This window comes from Gallinula chloropus, assembly GCF_964237585.1.
Source record: "Gallinula chloropus genome assembly, chromosome: 1".
Lineage (NCBI taxonomy): Eukaryota > Metazoa > Chordata > Aves > Gruiformes > Rallidae > Gallinula > Gallinula chloropus.
Genome location: NC_140085.1, coordinates 130,337,280 through 130,361,891, shown reverse-complemented (window position 1 = coordinate 130,361,891; position 24,612 = coordinate 130,337,280). Strand labels below are relative to the sequence as shown.

Here is a 24,612-nt window from a genome sequence, read left to right as displayed (position 1 = left end):
CTCTTGTTCTGTTGCTAGTCATCTGTGAGAAGAGGCCACAAACTCCCAACTCATTCCTCATCTGCCCCTGGACAGAACTCAATACATTCTAGTTGCTCTTTCACATAAAAAGCAACTCCACCTCCTTCCCTTTTTGACCTGTCTTTCCTAAAAAGGACATAGCCATCCATGGTCCAGTCATGTGAGTTGTCCCACCATGTCTCTGTAATTGCAACTAAATCATAACCCCTTGACTGCACGGAGATTTCCAGCTCCTCATGTTTAATCCCCATACTGCGTGCATTGCACAGGCATTTCAGGGAGCAAGCCAAGCACCTTATTTTTGCCTTAGGGGGGGGGGATGTGAGGTCTTCTGGTTCTCATTATTACCAGAATACTTCCTCACTGGTGAGAACCCAGCAACAACCCCATCCCCCTTCAAATCTACTGTAATCTTCCACTGGACATACACTCTTTTTCTCCCAGAGACTCCGCAAAGTTCCCCGTTCAGCCATGATGGTCTTTCCTGTTGTCTCATCTTATTGCACACCAAGACAGCTCCTGACCACCACATCTCCCAACAGTCCTTCTCTGTGAACAGAAGGTCTACTAGGGCATCTGCACTGCTAGGCTTTCTAACCAGCTGTGTCAGGAAGGTATCTTCCACACAGGCTTGCTAACCAGCTGTGTCAGGAAGGTATCTTCCAGGAACCTTCTCTGCTTCCTCTGGGCTGTATTGCATTATATTCCCAGCAAATATCCGGGAAGTCGAAATCCCCCATGAGAACAAGTGCTGGTGATTGAGGAACTTCCACCAGTTGCTTGTTGAAATCTTCATCTGTCTCTTCATCTTGGTTCATCAGCCTACAACAGACAACCACCAGGACGTCCTCTTTGTTGGTCTTCCCCTTGATCCTTACCCACAGGGACACTACCTTATCATTCCCAGCCCCGAACTCTACCACATCAAAACACTCTCTAATATAGTGCCACACCACCACCCCTCCTATGCTGCTTGTCCTTTCTAAAGAGTTTATAGCCATCCATGTCTGCACTCCATTCATGGGAGTGGTCCCACCATATTTCAGTGATGGCAAGTAAGTCTCAGTTTGCCTGCCACACAATGGCTTCCATCTCTTCCTGTTTGCTGCCCATGATGTGACATTAGTGAAGATGCACCTCAGTTGGGCCATTACGCTCACGCCCAGCTGTGGCACTGTTCCTCCAGCCTCATCCACAGCCCCTTCATAAGACTAGAGCCTTGGAATTGAAACCACAGGGGAGTCTGAGGTTTAAAACAGATTCCAGAGACTCAGTGCAACTGGGCAATAAATCCTACATCTCTGAAGGGATAACAGACAGTGTCTGTACCTAAAGGGAAAGGCAGAAAAGGGTGAGCTAATAGTAAACAAGAAATCAAAAAGCAATCTCATGTATAAGATCCAAACACAGCAGTCAGTTTAGCTGGGCTTCACCGAGGTTACACATCACAAGAATCAACACCCTGTACTTAGTATGCAAGTTCTTGGAAAAGTCTGCAATGAATACACACTCCTGTACAATTCCATCAGGCTATGCTAACACACCACACTGGGGTCAGCCAGTCCCTCTGGTTAGTAACCAGCTCCCTGCTACAGCACAGGGAACGTATTGAGTCTAAAGACAATGACCTGCCTTAAGACCAAAACATCACCATTCAAGAGCAGAAAAGCCCCCACCAAAACAAGCAAGTAAAACCAAAGTCTAAACACTTCCCCCCTTGCCTCCCGCAACCCCAAACAAACAAAAAACCCAAACCCAACCTAAAATCATGGCAACGTGAAAAAAATTCCCCTAATCCTGTGGAACCTCAAATTCTGCACTGTCTACTGATGATCTTTCCAGCTCCTGTTTAGCCAGCTCTCTACAACATGGACAAGATTCTTACTCAACTGCACACTGTAGCGTCACATAAACTGAGTGGGTTTGAAGCCATAAATCCCAGCTCTATAAAAACATCCAAATCTAAACTACCCCAATACTGCAAAATCATTTGGGAAAACATAAATGATCTATAAAACAAAAGTTAAGACAAACTAACAAGCAGACTTAGAATCAAATATCATTTATTGGTGGGGGAAAAAAAAAAGTCTTAACAGCTTGGACTGTTTATAGCACTTGTATAAATTGGTTTTTGTGGAACTATAGTGCTGTGAAATCAAGATCACCATCCTGGTAAGAGAATTCAGACAATGAGTTCACGTAGCACACAGATACTGCATTTTACACTACATACGAGCAGTGATCCATAACGGAGTTCACTGGAACAAGGCTATACACAGTTCATTGCTGCATGTAGTAGCGTACAACTTAGATTTGTCTTCTATTGACTGCTGCTAGGTAACAAGGTAAGAAGCATCAGAAATCCATTAAATAGACACAAGAACAGAAGTAAGCACCAGCACTAAAAAGGGCAATTATTCATCACTTAGGTATTCATTCACAGCCATAAAAGATCTATGAGAATGACTTTTTCTTGTTTATTCACACCTCAGGAACAAAGTTGTGAATATGGTAAAATAAAATTAAAACAAATAGAAGACTAGCAGAGGAGATGAAGACAATTATCACAAAACTACACATGCAAGTGCAAGCAAGCCCCAGGAATATAATTGAATGGATGCAGTCTGATCCTGGGATTCAAGGGATGACACAAAAGCAAGTGACAGTGGACAGAAACAGAGCATCAGAAGCTTTAGTGGTTGTGCAGAAGAGCAGTGGTTAGAGGCTGCATTCCCAGGGAGCTCTCCAAGTTCCCTGCAGCAGGAACAGCAGCAGGCTTGTAGCAGGGAGGAATGCAATCTACTTACAAACCTGCTTTACTAACGTGCTAATGAAACTTGGCTTGAGGCCAGTGGGCCCAGGAAATTAATGCAAATTCCAGTGGAGAATAACAACCAACAATAAATGTTTATTAAAGGAGCTGATCCCTAAAATGTTTCCCGTGCACTGAGTGCTGAGAGTATGGTGTTCGGTGTCACTGATCACTGGTTTCCAAGCACATTCCTATTGTTTTCAGGGTTACATCTCTCTTTGGGGTATTGCCAGCTCTATGAACCTGTCAATGAACTATGCTAATATGTGACACCACAAGTATCTGTTTCAGTTGTCCCGAATTTTTCTTATGACTTAAGCTAAAATCTTTCATCTACAGCTCTTTAAAACACAGACATGTGGCCCTGTACTCCAACTACATACTTAGTATGACTGATGAGAGAGAAGTCCCTTAAACTTCACAAGGCTGACAAAAAGAGCTACTAAAGTCTAGTATCTGTTTCACAAAGCTTGATTTATGAATAGAAACACAAGTCAATCACACTTTATCCTCGACTCCCATGCTCTGTGTCAGGAGAGCCTCTTAAGCCAAACATGCTTCCAGGCTTCCCCTTCCAAATTTAGGTTCAACCTCCTTCATTGTAGACAAGGGTGAAGTGAGAGTTAATGCCAACTTGGATCAAAGCTTTTGATCAATGAGGAATCTTATACAATAATGAAACATTTCACATAGGTCTAAAAGATTAACAGAAATGGTTTGCTATGTTCAGAAGGAAATAGAGTAGGGGAAGGCACCACCCCACTGTAAAGATAGAAGACTTCCAAGTGAAGTACGATGTTCTCTACAACACATCCACCAGATGGTGTGGAGGGGTGGGGATGTGCTAAGTGTTGCACATGACCAGTTTTGGATGGTTCCAAAACAGAACACTTAAACTCATAGCTTTGTTACTGAAGCAGCAACATACCCATAGAAATGTGTCCTTCCTCATTTCTTCTCAAGCATAAGAGATCTTTTCAAATATTCTTGCTCTCTCATAGTTGCAGATGAAAACTGTTTTCATCCTGAATATAGTTGTCTTTTGTCATGACCCCCAAAATTGATCTCACTTGATTAAGAATTTGATTAAGTTCGTTTGTCTAATCTTTTGTTTCCACTGAAAAACAACTATACTATGTGTATATTTTTTAAAGCATCAGTATTTCTAGTATAAACTTGATTAGGTCTTTGCACTGTTGCAGCAGATGGCACATCAGTAATTTCTTATACTACAGTTTGCGTATTTTAACACTCATGCGTCTTAAGAGACCAGACAAGGGAAAAGATAACTAAGAGGAAGAGTAGAGATCATTAATTGTGGTAAAACAAGAGACTGAAACTAATAAATAATTCCACAGGAAAAATATTATTACACAGGTTAAAACCAGAAGATTTATTTCTGTATCTGGAATGCACCTGAAGGCATCATATAATTTAATGATCTAAGCAAATCACACGATCTCATATGACTCCGGTACGATCCATGGCATTACTACCAACAACAAAAGGAAAATTTCAGCACCAGCTTTTGGGATTTGTAAATTAAAAGTAGTAAAGGAGAAAATTAAGAAATATCCTGCAATATGTTATTCCTCCTGGAACCCAGAACGCCTAAAGGAAGAAAGAGTCTGTACTGATTTCAGCTTGTAAGACTCACCTCCATCCAGCCTTATCCATGCAGAGAGAAAGAACCTCAGTCCATTACTGTGCATTCATTATGTTTCAGTATTTGGATCCTGTCTATACACAATAGATTTAAAAAAAACCCCAAACCTTAACATGATTGCAGAAACTTTATTGGAGGAAAACGCAGAACTCTGCCCTTTTGTTATTTGCTAGCATCCTGATAAGTGATTAACATTCAAATGACTACTGCTTCAGATCCTTGGCTACTTGCATCAGTGTCTTTCATAGGAAACAAACAAATGTGTTAACTTAGAAATCCACTAGAGGAAACCACCAGAGTTATTCTTCAGAACAACAGCAATGCTCCCTAAAGAAGAAAAAATCATCATAACTATCATCAAGAATCTGTAAGTTTTTTTTTCCTGCATGACTGACTGGTCCTTTAAAAGAAGAAAACCAAAGTTTTTATAGGGAAACAATGATGGTAAAATCTGAAGTGCATGTGAAAACTAGTAACCCTTTGCAGCTTTCACTTAAGATAACATAAAAGGCACACACTCTCAACTTTAATACACCCTCTATTCCTAGAAACTGTAAGGGGGGATAGTTCAAGGCAATAAAGCATAGTAATAACAGAACTGTTGAGGTAGTTTTTCAGCACAGTTTCTTATGCCAGCAAACTGTCAGTACCTTCCTTTAGATCCTAAACACAAGCCAATTTTAGTGTAAACCTGTTGTCAACATTTGTGATGCCATTATGACTCTCACTATGCATCAAGTCTTATGAAGATCTCACTGCTCTAAAATGATGTTATTCTATAAGAATCTAATTACTTTTCTCTAGAGAAAAAAAACAAAACATGTTCCAATCACAATCACTTAACAAAATACAAAAATACAACCAGAAGTTCCTTGAGAAGATAAAAGTTTCATGAGATGTAAATATGGAACATTTTGTAAGTTTAGGAACTTTTAGTTTTATTACAATTCAGTCTCTTCAAGTTTGCAATATTAGAGCATGAACTTCGCTAATTTCATTGGTTTGATAAAGGGCCAGAATTGGTCAGAAAAATAAAACCCAACTAGGCAGCCCTGCAATATAGACTTGCATATATTATAATCACACTAAATAGCATTTTGAAAAACGATTTCATATATTTCAAACTAAGCTTAACTTCTTATAGATTAAAACCAAGTGCTGCACTTTACTATAACTACTAAAATTAACTTTTAGAAATTGCTTACAAAGCACCTTTAAGAAGGAAGGTTGTTCTTAGAAGTTGCAACCAATTTTTGCACAAAAATTCAGCTGTGGCCGGATTCCAACTACAAGTTTCAGCCTAATTCAGAAAGGGAAGCACAAGCATCCCCACTGGACGTCTGAAGTTTTCTGATAAAATGAGGGCTCTTCCTTTGGAAAGAGCTTTTAGTTCTCAGGCCAAAGGAATTGAGAACTCAAAGGACAGGGCAATTAAGAATTAAATTACTCATGAATATTCATTTTAATTTGGGATAGAAGCTGATTCCTTTCTATTCCTAGACAGTAAATATTGAAGAAAAAACAGTAAGATTTGGGGGTTTTGTTAATGACACCAATCACAAACTGGAGAAAGAATACAACATTAATATTGGCCAAATAGTTCTTAATTATCTGTTTTTAAAGGATGATGTTCTTGGTGGCATGGTTTATCCCCAGAAGGTAACCAAGCACCATGCAGCCACTTGCTCACCTCCTGCCCCCCAACAAAGAGATGTAGAGCAGAAAAAACAACTCGTGGGTTGTGGGCATCAAAGGACAACAATTATGAAATGTGCTTGTCCATCGTTTGTCCGTATGCTCAGGAAAACAAAAGAACTGTTGTAAAGTGGAAATTTAAGGCATATGTTGTTTTATCAAAAACAGAACACCTCCTCTAATTTGTGTTCTGAGACTGAACTTGTCATTTGCCTTTTACTCAGTTGTTGCCTTAATCTTACCACAGGTTTTAATGTACAAAATGATCTATTGGTGAGAAGGGTGCACCACACACCAAAATGTACCAACTCTGCTCCTCTCAGCTAGCAAAATGGAAGGCCAGGAAAAAAATAATCTAACGATTGGGGCCCTTATAAAAGTCAACATTAACAGAAACAGCAAACATAAGGGAGAAAGTCAGGCCTAGGCCTGCCTTTTGCTTTTCTTCCTTCCTGTGTATCAGATCTTGCTCTGGAAAGCAGTTTCACATCCTTCCCCATGAAGTCATTCAGCTCTGTGGACATGAATACTGTGACTGCTGAAGAAGTAATTTTAACTATTTATTAGCTGAGCAGAAGCATCATTCTTGGCTAAGACAGCTGTTAAATAACTTTCCTGAAAGGACCAGGCAAATCCAGAGCCCTGCTGTTCCTAGGAAACTGCAAAACTTTAATTTTCAGATGAGCCTTTCTGTTACATGGCAGCATTACTAACTGCAACAATTAGGATGATTGCTTTGCTCCACTTAACACACAAACACACTAAAACTGGCAGTGTCCCACCTCCAGAGACAAATCTGGGAACAGCTGTTCCCTGCGAAGTGGTCCAACTGGCACCTCCCAGGCCAGATCCAGCTGACCCATGGCCTTTGTTTGGAAAGCAGGCACATCCATGTAGAGGAGGAGGAGGAATAAGAGCTGACATCCAAGTCTGTTTCTAACCACAGCATTTTGGTGCATGCTACAGAGTCCTTGCATGATGTCCAGCAAAGCGTCTCCTCCTTCCTATGGACCTAAAAAAATTTTGGAGCACTCTCTGAAAGTGGAGATTAGGAAGCTGGCACTCTTGTTCTTCATGTACAGATCACAGAACTGCCTCACACATCTTCCATAACCCAAATGGCCCGAAACAGTGCTTTTTGGATAGCCATCCTGCAGGTGGTGAAAAGTAGAGGCCAAAGAAGCAGCCAGCAGAATAATCCAGTGTGGAAAACAGGCAGCTGGAGTGAGACCAGTAACGAATGCAACCAGCAGAGAGACATGCAAGCAGAGCCTGAAAGTATTTTAATGTAAGGAGTACAAAAATATATTTATTTTAAATATGTACTTTAGTCCTGACCAGAAAGAAACTTCTTGTTCATGAGATCAGTTCTCACCTGTAACCTTTTGTCCTTTCTATTTCAAATACTAGTTTTTTGGCAACAACAGTTGAAAATGTTAGTCTTGGGCTGTCATTGTAAAATTCCCTGGCAATTCCCATCCAGCAAAATCAACCCTCAGGATACTGTGAAAATCAGAAAGTGATCCAAATCAACAGGACAGACAAGACTGATGCTAAGCTCTGGCTTTTGCAGTTCGGTACAAGAACCCATACAGCACACTCCACCACAGGGTTACATTCAGACCCAAACATTGCAGCCACTAATCATGTTAGCACTGTGGTGTTACTTTACAGTTGTACTCAGATACAACATCTTTCATCTGTCCTCTGGTACACAGAACACATATTAAAAATAGAACTAGAACATATTTTTCATGCTCCAGTGGCATTTGCTGCAACTCAGAAGAAACTAATATCTAGAAGTATTCATTTTTCTAGACTACAACAAGTATTTGTGCTGTTTTTACAATTGATACATATTACTTAATATCAAAATAGCTGTCTGGTCCAAAAATTAAATCACCCAAGAAACTGCTCTTTGGTTAAAAGAAGCAGAACAAATGACAGCAGGTGAGCACCACGTTTTAGCAGGTTGATCTGTAAGACAAGTTTTCATTTATTTTTAGGTTTTGGGTTTTCCTTATTCACTAGATACATCACTTGAAAGCTTTCGATTCTTTCCCCTGCAATTGAGTATTAGGAATGCTTTTGTTGAATGGAAGTGAGGATTCTTCCAAAACCCTTGGGTAGCAAAAGCTTTAAGTAACTTTTTAGATGTTTCTTAAATATAATCAAATTCCTAGTAAAACTAAGTTTCAAACAAGGCAAGACGCTATACTAAAATAAGAATGCAGTTCTGCTGATCCAGAAAAGCAAAAACTGTGTCAAGAGCATGTCTGTGTTTATTTGTCTATGTTTATTATTTCTCTAACTGATCCTTTTAGAGACTCTCCGGCTCTGAGAAGCAGAATACAACTAGCACCCACAAGAACTAGCGTGGGAAGAAAAGCAATAAAGTTAATGTAATACATAGGGCAGGGCATCTGAACTTAGAATGCATTTGGATGCTTTTGCACAAGTATGAAGGAGCAAAAATGCTGTATGATTGGAATAGTAAAACACCAGAAAGTAACCTGTCATTCAGAAGAGAGGCGAAAACTTTATTATTTTTTTGTCCAGTTGGCAGTTAGGGAAAGAAGGAAACAAAGAACTGATCCTCAAAGAACTTTTCCTGTGATATTGAACTGGAGAAGTTAGGAAATACATGATTCACTGTAAACAGCGTATGTCTAAGCTTAGGAGTTGCTTAATGCTTTCCACGACAAAGCTTTGCTTTCAGTCCCTTTTAACTTTGCCAGCCTTTGCTTCAGGTTGTTTTTTTTTCTTTCTTCGTAAGAGATTTAATTAAAAACAACCCTGAGACTGTGTTGGAGAACTTATTTTTCTGGCCAACATTAAACATCCTCTCATGCCAAATTAAGAAGCCTTAGTGCTTCCAAGTACCAAAACAGAAATTTGTCAGACGAGTCAAGCTGTCTGGAAGTACTTGTTAGCCTCATGAGATGCTGCTCATTCCAAAGCTAAGATTTCAGCAGTGAGTTGGTCAGTCACAAAGGAGATGTTTGGTCTTAGATAAGCCGGTCCTGACTCCCTTCATCGTCAACACAGAGAGAGGAAAAGCACCATTTGTCTGATCCATCAGAAGGCCACTTTAGGATGAAATCAATCTCAGCCCAGAAGAGCTCATTTCTCTCCACAAACTACAAAGGGAGTCAAGGCCAACTGCAGACACCCACAATGAAGGCATTCAGTGCTATTAATCCCCTCAGTGGAGCCTAGCAGCTCTACATTGTAGAATTTCACTAACCATGAAGACATTTCAGTCAAGAATGATATCAGATATTTCCCTGCAGATGTTCCCACCAGCTGACCAATGAGGACTACAGCCCTTCCTCATCAGTACTACAGCCACAGTCACTCAAGAAGGATGGACTGTCACAATTCAAACCCTTGGCTAAGATTTCCAAAAGAGTGTCTGGAACACCTAACTCTTTCTTGAGTTTCCCACAAATTGGTAGCTCATTCGTGAATCTCAGCTTATGACGTTGTTTGTTTTGGCACTCAAGAAATATGATTATACAACCGTGTGGATGACTGTTCTTTAAGAGGTGTTTTTGTATGCACTACCTCAGCCCGAAGTCTTCTCTTACTCACATGACGACTGTGTAGTTACATTGAAACATTAGCTATAACATCCTGGCCAATGGATTAAGTTTATACTCAAGTCAAATACTCAGTAAATTTACATTTAGGTCAAATATAAGCATTATATGTCTCTAGAAAGTACAAGTATACTAAAGCTAGTAACAGACTTCCCCTTCCGCCCCATACTACCGCTTGTGAGGTCATGGGAACAATACAGCCTAAAATCTCAGGGAACTAAGTCACAGTGGTGTGAGAGATCGCAGCTAAAAAAACCCCAACCAAACAACCATACACACACACTGTCCCTAGAAATGCACCCAGCACACACCCCTTTGCTCAGCCACCCTTCCTTAAGGATGGACTGTTAAAATTTACCCACTCTGGGACCACAAATTCACAGAACTTTAGTTACCAACAATCATATCAGATGAGCTCTGCCAAGGTCTGCATACTCCTGATTAATTCTGAAAGTTGTGACATGCACTGGGGATCAATATGTATATCATTCCTCTGTAAAATTACAGCCTTCAAGATCCTGGGTTAGAAACTGAGACAAAGATCTCATATCATTTGGACCTTAGCCATTTGGCCAGTCTCATGGCTCAGGCAGAAGAATGCTTATGCCTGTTTGTAACTCCTACCTCTTTCCCATGACCCATGGTTGGTCTTCACTTCTCTCATTCTCTCTTCCCCTTATCCATCAACCTGTGTTTAACTTGATAATTTCTGCCTAACTTAGTGCTAGCACAGCAACAGGTAGAAGCTCTGTCACTACAGCTTATCAGCTACCGATTTCCCACTAGCCTGCTGGAAAAGCATGTTAAGAAACTGTTAGGCTTTACAACAACTGGAAGAAATAAAGGTTAAAAGCTTATTTTAATGTAATCTCAATTTTTCACATATCACATAATAAAACACAGTTGCATCTGTAACTAAAAAAATCAGATCCTATAAGCAGTAGAAAAGAATCTGGGATGAGATATTACACACACACCCACCCCTCCTAAATAAGTCATCCACTCTGTTGTATAATCATGTTTCATGAGTGCCAAAACAAAGAATTTAAATTTGCAATGCCTATTATTTAAACCTTGTAAAAATGCACCCAAGAGAAGTGAAAAGAAAGGGAAAGGGAAGCAATTTGCTATTGCAGGTTGACATTCATCCTTTGACCATGTATAATGCAAAAAGCAACCACTATTAATCACTGCAAGTTTCAGAAAAAAACAATGCCTCCTTTAAAAGGCCAATATATAGCACAAAATACTCAATACTTGCTACCTAATTATTGCTAATACATGCTGGAGAATCTTAACATTCTGAGAATATTTTTTCAAACACCACAGCTCACAGCAGACAAGTGACTGGGGTATGTGGTGAACAGAGCAGTTACCACCCGCCTCAGTGGCTGCAGAAGATGGGCCAGCGCAGTGTGACAGCGGCTGACGTGTCTTAAGAGAAAGGGCACTAACAGGGCTTAGGCTGATGAATGCTTGCCTGTGAAACTGAATTCCACTCCTGCTTCTTTCTACCCCACAGCTGCTGCATGATACTAGCCTAACCCATAACCTTAGATTTCAGAGGGAGACCTGGTGACCATTAAGTTACAAGATTCTCATGTTCAGAAAAAAAACCCCTAAAGTACCCCACTGGATCACAAAAAATGGCTTTGAAAGACAGAGCCCTCATTTTGAAGGTGGTTTGTAACAAACCCAATGCTTTTAAGAGAGAAGTAGTTCCTAATATTTTACCTAACCTGTAATCATCCAATTGTACCTCAGCATAAACAACTCAGTCTTTGATTTAGCATCTTTGGTCATCCACCTGCAAAACAACTAAGCATCTACTGAGCAATCAATATGCCTGAATCTTACCTCAAGAGAGACAGATATTTGCACTCCCGATGGGCTCATTCAACATTTGTACCCAAATAAACAACAACAAAGCAGCATTCAAAACTTCTATAAAAAGTATTTAGTAATCTACATTTGTTTCCCATTTTGTTATTCACAGACATCAGGCAAAAGAAGATTCCACAAGTCAACTACTTCTCACTTTTTCCCAAATTCATTATCACTGACTGACAGGGGCTTCCAAATCTACATATCCAGGACACTACAAAAATGCTTACCCATCAATGATAATCTGAGAAAGATACCTGGTTCAACTATTTTCCCTGACTAATTACTCTTAATATATTAAAGATTTTGACACACATGCTAGACAGCCATAATGCATCGATGTCTCACATCATACATACTTTTTTGCTATGCCAAATCATTAAGGATAGCGTTATTTCCTACAATTTCTCTGCAAGCCAAAGAACCTACTAATTCCACAGAATCCGGTATTTCTCTGCCCTCTTTAATGGCAGAGAAGAAAAGAAACAATGGAGTAAATTAAAAACAGGCGCTTCACACTTGCCGGCCGCGCTAGCGGTGTGCCAAGTATCACATGAGACTGTTTCCACTGCAATGTTTGCTACAGCTGAGCCAGTTGGGAGAGCATACAGGAAAGCCACTCCAACCCTGATCCTAATTTGAATCTTGCCTTACTTGGAGGGGAAAAAAAAGGAGAAAGACGAACTTTATTTAACTTTTGCTACACCTCTGCACTTCCTACATGGGTCATAAAGGTAATGAAAGGAAATGAAGTATCAAAACAAAACAAAAAAAACCCCAAAAGGATTGCTTATGAGATAACCTGGCTCAAGTGAAGTTAAGAAGGGTATGATGGTCAACATGAAAGGCTGTTTCTTCCTCCCCGACTGCAGGCAAATCAATTTCTAGGCCAGAAAGGTTTAAGATAAGCTTCAAATATTTAAATATTTATCCAAACCAAACCACTGGAGAGTCACTCATCATTTCATGTTAAATACCTTGGCTGAGTAGAACAAAAAACCTGCCAAATCTTCACATCTCCAATAGGTCATGCACTGGCCAACAACAGATGTCAAAAATATTTGAAAAACAGAAATTATGCTGAACTTTATCTTATGCCCAAAGAAATATAACAGATAAGAAAAGTAATCAAAATAAAAGGCATTACAATGGAAAGAAAAAAGATTTCACTACACCGAAGTCTGGGTTAAGCTAAGACCTTTATTATTTTCTTTATGAATTAAAAATGTAGCACATGAAGATAAATGAGACTTTCCTACTCTGTGTCTCTTATTTTTCCCAAGTATTTTTTTAAAAACAAACATCAAGGGATATCTCCATCATAAGCACTTGAAACCTGTACGTAGGCAAAGTGAGGTATCCCACCTCATTACTAGATTACACATTTCACCTTTATATTAATAATCTCCCAGACTGTCACTTAGAACCCACATAAAAGCACATAAATTAAGCACAGAGACAACATTAATTGAGGAAAAGCAGTATTATTGAAGTGCAAATGAAAATAAAGTTTACATAAAGCCACGGCATCCTCCTTGAGTACTCACATATAGAGACAGGGTTCTTGATTTAATATTCTGGATGCTGAGCAGATGTGGATTCAATCTGCTATTTTTAACTCTTCTGTAAACACTAAAAGCTTTATGTGCCAGCCTAAAAGACTGTGCACGCTACTGAAAAAATCCTCCTGTACCACTGAACACTGTAATTTCAAAAATGGGCAACATTCCTTAAAAAATGAGAACAACCTATTTCAAGGCACTATAAAATCCAGAATTTCAGTAGCACCTGGCCTTTCCTAAACAAGTCACAATCATTATCTACTTAATCTTTAACTATCCTCTAAATACAGTACATGTTATTACTTCCAGCATGGAAGTAGGGAATATTAAGTAGGAACACAGCTTGGTATCACAGCGGATCCATTCTAAATTACCTCACTTTAACTAAGCTTAGAACTAAAAGAAAGAAACCCAAAGCCAATCATTATAAAGTCTCTGCAGAGTCAGAGAAATATTAGTACTTCCAAATTGTGATTCATCAGATGCAGTGAATCACATGAAAGTCTGATTTTGCAACAAGCCTCTGAACATGGTCCCCAGCATTTATTAAATGTAGCGTAGAATGGTTCACCTCAAAATATACATACATATAAAGTTGTCACAAGATGAATCCCAGCATGGATGCTGACAGTATCTCAGTTTAAGCATTTGATGGTGTATTCTGTTCTCTTGTTAATAAAACACAAGATAGATAAGGGTTTTTCCTTGCAAATTTAACTCAGCAAGTATTGTTTGGAGGCTGATTTCTATTCTATTTATCATATAGCTGAATCCACAGCTGCTCTTAAAATCAGCAGTGTATGAGCACTTTCATTGTCCAAAGACCCAAACATACTTCATGGAATCTCTTCTTGATGGAGCATTCTTTTCTTAATGATCAGCAAAGAAAATAAAAACAAAACTAAAGAGAAGAAAAAAAAAAAAAGAGCTGCGCAGAAGCAGTGAGCATCTTTATTAATGTGCAAGTTTTTCCTACTAAGTAAATTTTCCTTTTTGAAGATTTCTGAATTCTGTGTATTGCACCTTCTGTAGAGATGATGGGTGCCAAGCCATAACACTAAAGCAGACTGCTTTAACCCCAGGTTCATGCATATTCACCCTAGGACCACACGTCTGTATTGCTCCAGGGTAGCGGATTGTAATTCACAGGTCAGAATTCAGCAGTGAAAAAACCCACTAATGTTTGTTATATTAGTTACTCTGACAACTAGTTTACCAGTTTAAACTGGTAGAAAAAGCCAAATGTAAAAGAATTTACAGGCCAATGCTTGTAAGTAAGGCTTGAGCCACAGAGCAGGGTGAACACCAAATTTTATATCACTAGAGTCTGTGTGCTGGATTTACAAGCACAATCCCAGGTACAATGAGGAAAAAAAGAAATACATGAACTACTGCTGTGAAGTTTTTCAGCTGGCAAGCAGTTTCTAAGAAAATGCTTTGTAAATGTGTGTTATCAGGTTATCCAAACACTGTACAGAGTCCTGAAGTGTTCGAATGCACAGTCTGTGAACCTTCAGCATATGGCAGTAAATCTTCCTGTCAGTTTGGAGATTGCCTGCACTTGACTAAACCAGCCTTCATTCAAAGATTAAGACTATTCTCATAATCACAGAAATGGCATTAACTGTGAGAGGCTGTATATTAAAAAAAATCAGCATTATTGCTATGCTGTTTGGTAACTGAGTACATCTCATTATTATCTTCTTATCAACTCCAAGGATATGAAAAGACTGACTGTAGTTCCCTGCATTATGCTGTTTCCAAAGGAAGGATATTCCTGGTCACATTCACTGAACTGTGCTGGAGAATAACTGGAGTCAGTGCTCCAATTGATTGTCATGTAGACATGGACCAAGCCTACGGATCTATTCAACATACTGCAGTACTCATTTTTCATGAATCCTTAAAGCTTTGTCAGTTTTGATGAAGCACAAGTCAAAGCTAGGGTAGAGCACCTACCATAGTCAAATCTGAAGCCCCACAAGTTTATTATACAGACAGGATAGCAACTGCCACTACTTTCAGGGACTATACTGTGGAAACTCAAATTTGAAGTCACATTGAAGGAAAAGAATCAACAGTTCACTGATAATCTAATGTGTCATGGTGGGAGTATGTAAGCACGTTTAGATTTAAGATCCTAAATTACAAATATCGATCTTTAAAGTTGTCCAAAATACCGAAAGTATGGAAATAAACTCATTATTTTTTCTCAGTTTTATTGTATCTTCTTAGAGAATCATTACTGCAAAACAAGGAATCTGAAGAGGCATTTAGGGGTAAGAAATCATCATCATAATTTTTAAAAATAAACTAATAAAGCCTTCTTTTGTGCCTTGATTGCAAGCCAGAAAGTCAAGACAGTTTCTCATTTTCTAAAAATGATATGAAGACTTATACAGTCTTGTTCTGGAGTTATGATAAGAAACAAAAAAGTAAGGTTTATCAACCCCAAAAATTAGTTACCATGAAAACAAAAAAAAGTCTCTACCATTTTCAGACTACCTTTCATTCTGATTCAGATAATTTCTCCATCTGACAACCACCCATAATTTGCCAGTTACCTTAAGGACCCGGAACAGCAGCAGTAGGAACAGACACAATGTGTGGCTTTGAGCATGGTAATCATATCCTTTTCTCAAACTAGGTCTAAAAAAAAGACTGAAGTATGTCAAGCATTCATTGACAAAGAAAATATCTGAAACAAGTAACTCAGTTCCTCAAGAGACAGATGATGCTGATAGTCTGTTAAACAGGATTGTGCACACACAAGCTCTGCTACGTAAGGAAGCTCCGTGCCAAACAGTAACGCCACTGTAAACATTAGCTTTCCTCCTGCAAATTTTTATTATCAACAACTCTGAGCAGCAGAGATGACTGGTCTAGCACCACTGGAAAGCAACACACAGAATACAGCCTTGTACTGTTTTCACTTACTAATTCCCAGCTCCAGTTTCATCTTGTCACTCTCAGCCCAAATACAAAACTAACAGGAAGTCCCTCTGCTCAACGCACACACAAATTAGCAGAATATAAAAATAAAAACATCTTTTCATTTTTCTTCAGCTGCTTTGAGTGAAAGGCAGCAAGGGGAGAGCTAATGCAGCTAGTCTCACCTGAGTGAAATTATTATGGGTGGATATTTTTCTGCATTAGGCAAAACCTGCAGCCTGTGACTGCGAAGGTAAAGACAGTTGATTCACTACAGTTTCCTCTGGATGAGGTATCTACCAAGTATTCGTAACAAATTTAAGGGGGGACAGCAATCAAGTGGCAAATAGGTCACTACCTGAAGTGTAAACAAAGTAACACCCCAGCTGTTTTCCCCACAGCCAGCATCAGGAACCTACAGCTCTGGTTTTGGCAGGCCTGGAGGCAACGCAGTACCCCAGTTCTTGGAGAGCGCTGCAGACACCAGTAGGAAACGGAAGAATTTTTCAGAAAGCTCATTATCATGCTGATTTACCTGGGAGCATATTTATTTGTTTTCCAGAACTAAGGTGGTTTTGGGCTTAGACATCAGAAGCTTTAGATACTATGTGAACACATTTCCTCAAACGGCTGGGAGGCTAACGAGCACCAGTGGTTGAGCTCCAGTGCTGTGCGTGAAGGCCTCGTCCTAGATGGGAGAAGGGAAAACAAACAGCAGGGAATCTGCATTTCCTTCCATAACTTGATACAAAATTAAAGAAAAAATTTTATATGGAGTGAAACCAGGTTAAAAAAGATGATTCTATTTACAACTACTCTTTGCTGCTTTAAGAGATAATGAAGAATATTTTAAAACATAATTTAAACATAAAAACAGTGTATACTGCAGTAGACACAACTATATGCACAGCTATGATAAACCAGAGTTTAACCCTTTATACTGGATTTAGCTATCCAATCCCAGATCAGCGCATAGCTAGGGACATCATCTTAACAGTGTCATTACATTTTTGGAATTGTGTCTGTCGTCAGAGCCTGCTTCAGTCAATGAAAGCTCAATACTTACCAAGGCTGGGATTGTGTACTTTCAATGTAATTAAAAAATACACCCCAGCTTTTAAGTTGGAACTCAAAGCCAAATGAGTTTGGCTCACACAAGGGATAACTGTGGTTGAACTACTTAGACTAAACTTTAAATGCTCAGAAGCTTTAGCAGAGAGAAGTTTCATTTCTACCACCTTGAACACCACAGCAGATCCGTTTACTTTGTCAGGCTGAGTATTATGAAGGATAAAAACCCCCAAGCACAGCTTATCATTACACAGTGATCCAATACTTTTAAGTGTCAGAATTCATGCCCTAGCTTTGGGTCCCTCCTGGCAGACTACAGCAACACAGCTTTTTGGTTCTGTCATGCCTCTACAGACCCCCTCCACCTCCCAGAAAAAGGTGAAGTAGCACTCCTGAGAGCAAGACAGGGTAGGTGAAATCACACTGTGGGACACACTCAGCCCATCAGCTGCCAGCTGAATCACACTGACCTCAGCAGAGACCGGACCAACGCTGTTTATAGCAAGCCTGTGCCAGGGAGCAAGATAAAGCAACAGCTGCACCCCCTCTCTTGGCTCAGTATCAGGCACACGCATTGCTGTGCAAAGGTAGGCCGAGGCCAAAGCCAGTCACACCGCTGCCGAAGCGCACGGCGGGCTCTGCCCTACTGGAAAACTTCTCCTGCAAGTGGCAAGCCACGCTGAGGTCCTCCTAAGATCCTACATCTACCCCGACTGCCTAACTGCAGTCAGCTAGCATTCCTGCAGTGCGAAGAGAGGCAGCAGCTAGGCCCAGTGACCACCGCTGAGACTGCTTGTCCACATGTGTCAAAGCAGCAGCGTGCCCAGGCTACTGACAGATTTGCACACAGGTTTGCAACCAGCGATTCTGAACTTGAGGCCATCCTATAAGCATAATATAGAGGAAGACAAGTGGCCTGGAGTTCTCACCAAAGTTCTGTACCAGGTCATTGCATATCAGAAAAGCTTTACCTCAAGTTTCTAAGGCTGCAAACCAGGAACATTAGTTACTTTTTAACTAGGCAGTACAACAACATTTGTTAACATGAAAGTGTAATTTGAAATTTAAAAAGCAATGTATGATTACACTGATAAAAGCAGGACATGACCACAGAACATAAAATAAGCTACCACTATCTACTATAATTTGTCTATTTTATGGGAGGGTGGAAATTAAAGCAATGTAATTAACCCACATAAGTAAACATTTCTCTTTTTTTAAAAAAACAAACTTAATTTTGTGACCTCAGGTGCTGCAGAAACGATTCTTAAACCTGTGAAGAATATGTTGCCCACAGCACAGCAAGAACAAACAAGCATACAATCACTGCAAAGAAGGTGAGTGGCTGGGAACCAGGCTCCCAGATAAGCAGCCCCATGTGCTGCCCATCATGGTTGACTCAAGCCTGTCAGTTTCACGTTTAGCTTCTTTTCGGGAGCTCTCTGATATCACCAAGAGTCAACTTGAAATGCAACAAGGTAGAACCAGAGATCTACTTGCCAACATCTCATGGTCAAATGGCACAGCACATTCCTTCACTGTAATTTGGAAACTATGTTGGAAAATATGTTTGTATATCATTCATAAACAAAACAAACTAAAAAGGTCACCTTTAGAATTCACTGGCTGGTATGCACAGTCAGAACTTACTTTGTCTCCTATCAGTAATCAGAATGTTTACTTGATTCCAGAAATGTATCATTTCTGCCCCCCAAAAATAAGCAACATTTAAAAAATAAATTAAAAGAAAAAACACCCCAACTATAGCGTCAAGTGACAACTGATCTTCAGATCAAAGGCAGCTCAAGATAAATGCAGTTATTTGTCTCTTCAGAACAACCCAAAATAGTCACATTTTCTACATCATGTGTAATGGCTCCAAGGGGCATAAAAGTTGTTTAAGTTTGAGAATTCAGTGGGAATCAACAAGACTTTTAATCAAACAATGAAAAATATTACTTGCAGAGTAAATTAAAACAAAACAGAAACACACTCAATTTGTATTATATTTAGGAAAAAGATCCCTTCTCAGGTGATGCAACACCTAGAAACACCCAGTGACACAGGGTTCACAGTCAGCTTCCTGGAGGCTCTCTCAGATTCACTGTTTAAGCTCAGGAGGTGAGAAAGGCAAGCAGAGAAAAGGGAAAGTTGTAGGTTGGGCTGGTTTTTAGTTTTGTTATTGTTTGGTTGGTTTGTGGTTTGTTTTTTTTTTTCATGCAAGTAAGTTTCATGCAGAGGAAAGAACCAGAAAAAGAAAAGTGTATTCCTAATGGGGTTTTTTTTTCACTTTATCCAAAAGTCATGGCACAGAAATGAGTCACTTCAGATTGACAATGCATGCCTATGTATATGCTCTCACCTTGGAACAATGAAAGAAGTCCAAATTTGCATGGTTAGCAACAGATTTTTGGAGATACAGTCTATTTCATTTGAAGCTTCATTAAAAGGTAGGACTCATATTGGTTTTGGATTGTTGGTACTTCTTTCTATATGTCAAATTACAACTAAAAACAATGTCAGTTCAAAAAGGATAAAACAGAATCTCTCTCCTTTAGAGAATCAAGACATATTCTTCTTTTTGCTTTTATCATTCTCATTGTTCTCTGAACACATTTGGTCCACAAGAAAGTTAATGGGTCCCACCTAACCTATTTATGGTTATTTATTTTGCATAAGCAATGTATGGTTATTGACTGGCATATTCCTAAACTTGTTAATGATGTTAAATGAGCTATTTCATAGAATACACCCACGTTGAACCAAGGTGAAGCCTCTCAGGTTACACATAGAAAAAGCAGCAGGGTGGATACAAGGACTTTTTCACAGGTGGCAGATTGAAAATAACGTTCTCCAGTGCTGAGCAAAGGCATGCAAATCTCTGAATGCAAACAAGCATTTCTGCAAGATGACTCAGTGCTGGAAAGCTTCCAACCCCAACTAAAATCATTAAAGCAAAATGCACCTCTTGAATGCAATGCATGTCTTGCAGCACCTGAGATGGATCGTACCATAGTAACACACAGACCTGGGGCTTGCATCGGGCTTGTTACGCCATGCAGTTGGGCACAGAGGGATTACAGTGCTGGTACATTACAGGGCCCCATTATTAGAATACTTAGTTGGATGGCACAATGCAGAGCTTTGCAGGAAACACCTGCAGTCGCTCTAGCTGTACCATACCACACAGAGATAAAAGATCAGGTCCTGATAGCTCTGCTGTTGTTTTAAGGCAGCACAGTATCCAGCCTAGTTAGCCCTAGCCTCTCAGCCACCACCTTCCCATTCTGAAGATGGCTGGTTTGCGTCTCTGCACATTTTTCTGTGCTAATGCATCACCTGAGATTTAAAGCAAAGACATCCCTAGCCATTAGGCCACTTGCAAAGGAAAAGAAAGAAAGGGAAAAACACGAAGCAGTTCCCAACAGCGAACCCTGCCTGCTGAGGTACACATCGGAGCACTAACCCTTAACCCCTTCCCCACTGTTTGCTGTCACACCCAGGGGCAAAGATAAATTGAAGCAGGAAGATTTGTGGAAGTTTGTTTAAGAAGTTATTGCCCTCAGCTGTCATTCTCACCTTCCTGTCAGAGATTTCAATCCCTGTGGCAGTGTCAGCAAGACAAGCATGTGCCTCCAGCTCAGCTACACTACTTACCATGCCATACATCAGCTTAAACCCATATATTAGCTTAAACTAGGGACAAAGGTTTACTGTACCCTGACACACTAGCCTTTAGGCTAAAGAAGCTGAAGCATCACTGCCATATGTGAAGTAGGGACAACAGTGGCCTTCAAAGGCCAGAGGGCTTCAGGGCAGGCAGCTGGGTTACAGCAACAATGATTCCTTCAGTGGCTGCTGAAAATCAGGAGCCTAAAAATCAGGGTCCAGAACATACATTTCCTCCTTTCCCTTTCATGGTGTAACATGAAGAAAAAGAGATTCAGTGCCAAGAAATTAGAGTTATGTTCAACTACTGTACAGAAGAAAGGAGGACCCATGTCTCAGTCTCTCTCTGAGCCCCCTCCCACGTCTAACATTGGCTCTGAGTGAAGATGGGCTGTAAAGACCGGTATCAGACAATGCATTTTGAGACTGCTTTCTCATACAAGGTGTTGGTTAGAGAAGTGCACAGGCAGCAAAACAAATTAAAGAGACTTCCAAATATCCCACTGTACTCATTAATGATCTGACAACTTCCTGGATCATCAGAGTAGCACTCGTTTTTCTTCAGCAAACTTCTAGCTTTACTCCTCAGAACATCAGTCTATAGCTTGTCTTTTCAGTCAACTTTCATTCTGCTGACTTCAGTCATCTCTAAATGTTGTGATCAAATGATCAAAGAAATATTCCAAGCCTCAAAACAGATTGCTGTACATCCCTCATGAAGTAAAAAGATTATCAGCTAGAGAAACAGGATTTTACAAAACCAAAACAAGAACATTCAAAACTCATGTATCTGTAGAGGCTACTCCTTTACTTAACATTATAGCCAAATACTGTGGCATTTCAAGCAATAAGCCTTGATAAAGCTTCTGTTAGATAAGTAAAAGCCACATTTCTTTCTGTCTAGCATCACCCTTTCATAGGTACAGGTCAGACATTTAACTTTGACACCATGTTTGCTTTCTTAGTACAACCAGAACAGAAAGATCTTTTGCAGCCATGGTATGAGCACAAAGAGGCTGAATCACTCAATCTGTAACATTGCTCACCAAGCCATGCTCACTTTTCCACTATGTCTCTTAAGCTGTTTATGAACATACTACAGTACCTCTAAGTTTGACTTTCTGCATGGGATAATTCCAAAGAATTTTTAAAGTCCTCAGCACCTAGACTCACTGTTCCTGTGTAAAATTCCTTGTATTTTGTGGGGAAAAAAAAGCACACTAATGCCTGGTATCTGTGGCTTTCAGTCTGAAGTATTACCTCCCTTTCTTCCCAGAGATAGTCAATATATACAAGAATCCTTGTTGCTTCTCTATTAGGTAGATACCATCACCCACTTGTGCATAACATAAATCACTTTTTTGACAGCTTGTTTCTATGACAGACTGAGCAAAGAGATCTCATCTTACTGTTATCAAGCCTTCATTTCACAATTTGTTGTAAGTTTGCTCTCATAAGTACCACAGTTCCCTTTTAGCAAAGCATCTTAGAAAAAGCTCTGTGATTTCATAAGATTGGGGTCATTCTGCATTACCTGCCAGTCTGCAATAACTAACTTATGGCAAAAGTCATCTTCCATTCGAGGTACACTTACAAGTGATGGGAAGTCAGTAATGAGCACATGCAAGGAGGAAAGAGATTTTCATTAAGGAACATAGGTGGTTTTGCAGCACTCAGTGGTCTACTGAAAAATCATCTACTAGAAAATCTGGCTGCAGACAGGAAAGACATTCTTGGGTTTGGCTCTTTTTTTATTTGTACTGTGTCCTTAAAGTTTGCTGGTTTGGTAATCAAAGGTACCAATTCCAAGAATCATTACATCATTCATTCATACTAAATAAGATAGATAAAAGCTTGCTGGGGGAGGGTGTCTTAGGGCTTTAGGTAAATAGCAACAGTTTCAGGCAGAGCGGGGAATAAAGAATAATTGCTAGCGCTTTCAATAAAGACCCCATCACTACTAAACACAGAATCACAGAATCATAGGGGTTGGAAGGGACCTCCAGAGATCATCGGGTCCAACCCCCCTGCCAAAGCAGGTTCCCTAGGACAGGTCACACAGGGAGGCATCCAGATGGGTCTTGAATATCTCCAGAGAAGGAGACTCCACAGCCCCCTGGGCAGCCTGTGCCAGGGCTCTGTCACCTTCACTGTGAAAAAGTTCTTCCACATATTAATGCACAATGAGATGGACCTTACTGCTCAGTCTTCAAGCTTTAGTAGGTACTTACTGGTTAAGATCCCAACTAGTAAACCAAGAGATAGCTTTGGGCAAGCATCTTTTAGAGAATTCCCACTCACAACAGAGCAAGAGGAACTGGTTCTCGGGGTTCTGCTCATGGTGCACCAGAAGAAAATATGCATTGTAATACACATCTCCAGTATGGGAAGCATCTGCTCAGTATCTTACACAGGCAGTAATAAAAATCTCTTTACATTTTTTTCTTTAAAGCAACCACACAGTAATTTCCTAAAACAAAAAGTTCATCTATAGCCATAGGACTGCTGATATTATAATTTATTCTTAATGTTGTTCTTCAATAAGAACTGACTGGATGCAAACAGTTCAAATCCAACATATATTCTGGGAAAAAAAATAAGGCAACAATGAATTGTACCTGTAAAATACAGAAATTAAAACACCCTGATTTTTCAAAGATTAAAGAAATTGCATGGTAGTAGATGAAGAATGTGGCATGTAAACGAATAATTACCAGATTTAGCATTTTTTGATAATAGCTTGATATGTATTCAAAAACACAAGGCAGCAAGAACACACCAACAACCAACACGGAGCAAGAAAACAAGAAGGGCATAACAGAAGTTCTTAGGAAACAAGGACAGGCCATTGTATATAAAATGAGAACTGAAAAAGAAGAGGCAGCACTTTAAAATCCATGGTAATAAAAATCCAGTATGAAATTTAGGTCCACTGCTAACTGGTACCAGAGAGATAAAAGAAAAAAGAAAAAAGAAAAAAAGAGGAAAGCAAAGTAATAAAATTAAAAGGGTAATTGAGACCTTTTGTCCCTTTGCAGAATGAGGAAAGATGATGTAATTACTCTGTATGACACTGTTTAAATCGAAAATTTCCCCATCTCTACCATGTAGCAGGAGGAAATGAAGCAGCAAATATTAAGACAAAGACACTTCCTCTCCATGTTCCAGAATAATTTTAGACGTTTAAAGGTTCTGACTGGGGATTTCTCTGAACATCAACTGTAGACGTACCAAAGGAACTGGGAAAACTCCAAAGGATGGGGCAAATGTTCACCAAATTATTTATAAAAAAAGAGATTAATACTGTATAAAAATGATCGCTTATAATAAACAGACTTTGAAAAAAATTATTAAGGATGCTTGCATTTTCAGGGTAACACTGCATTTATTTCAGGACCCCTGAAAATGAATTAATGATAAAACGCTACTAACACATTCAGCATGATTTTCAAAAAAAGTATACACAGACAAATCAATCTCTCTACTTTTTGACAACTTGAAGGTCTGGTTGGTTACAGTGACTCATGCTAATACACTTGAGTTTCTCTTAATACAGGTAACTTAACACTAAAGGATGCTTTGGGCAAAAAGTTTGCCAAATGAAAGCATACTGTACACGGATAGAAAATGTATTGCCCTGGCTGACCTCAAAATGTTGCTACTGAAAAGAAACTCACACAAAGACTATTTTTTGAACAG

General features: G+C 39.5%; 1 protein-coding gene across 1 annotated transcript in view; it reads right to left on the bottom strand.

The window, feature by feature from the left end:
• The window catches only part of MAP3K15 (mitogen-activated protein kinase kinase kinase 15), a gene marked incomplete at its 5' end in the record, with an annotated part of 88,129 nt that overhangs the window by 61,580 nt on the left and 1,937 nt on the right, over positions 1–24,612 (bottom strand). The window lies entirely within an intron of this gene.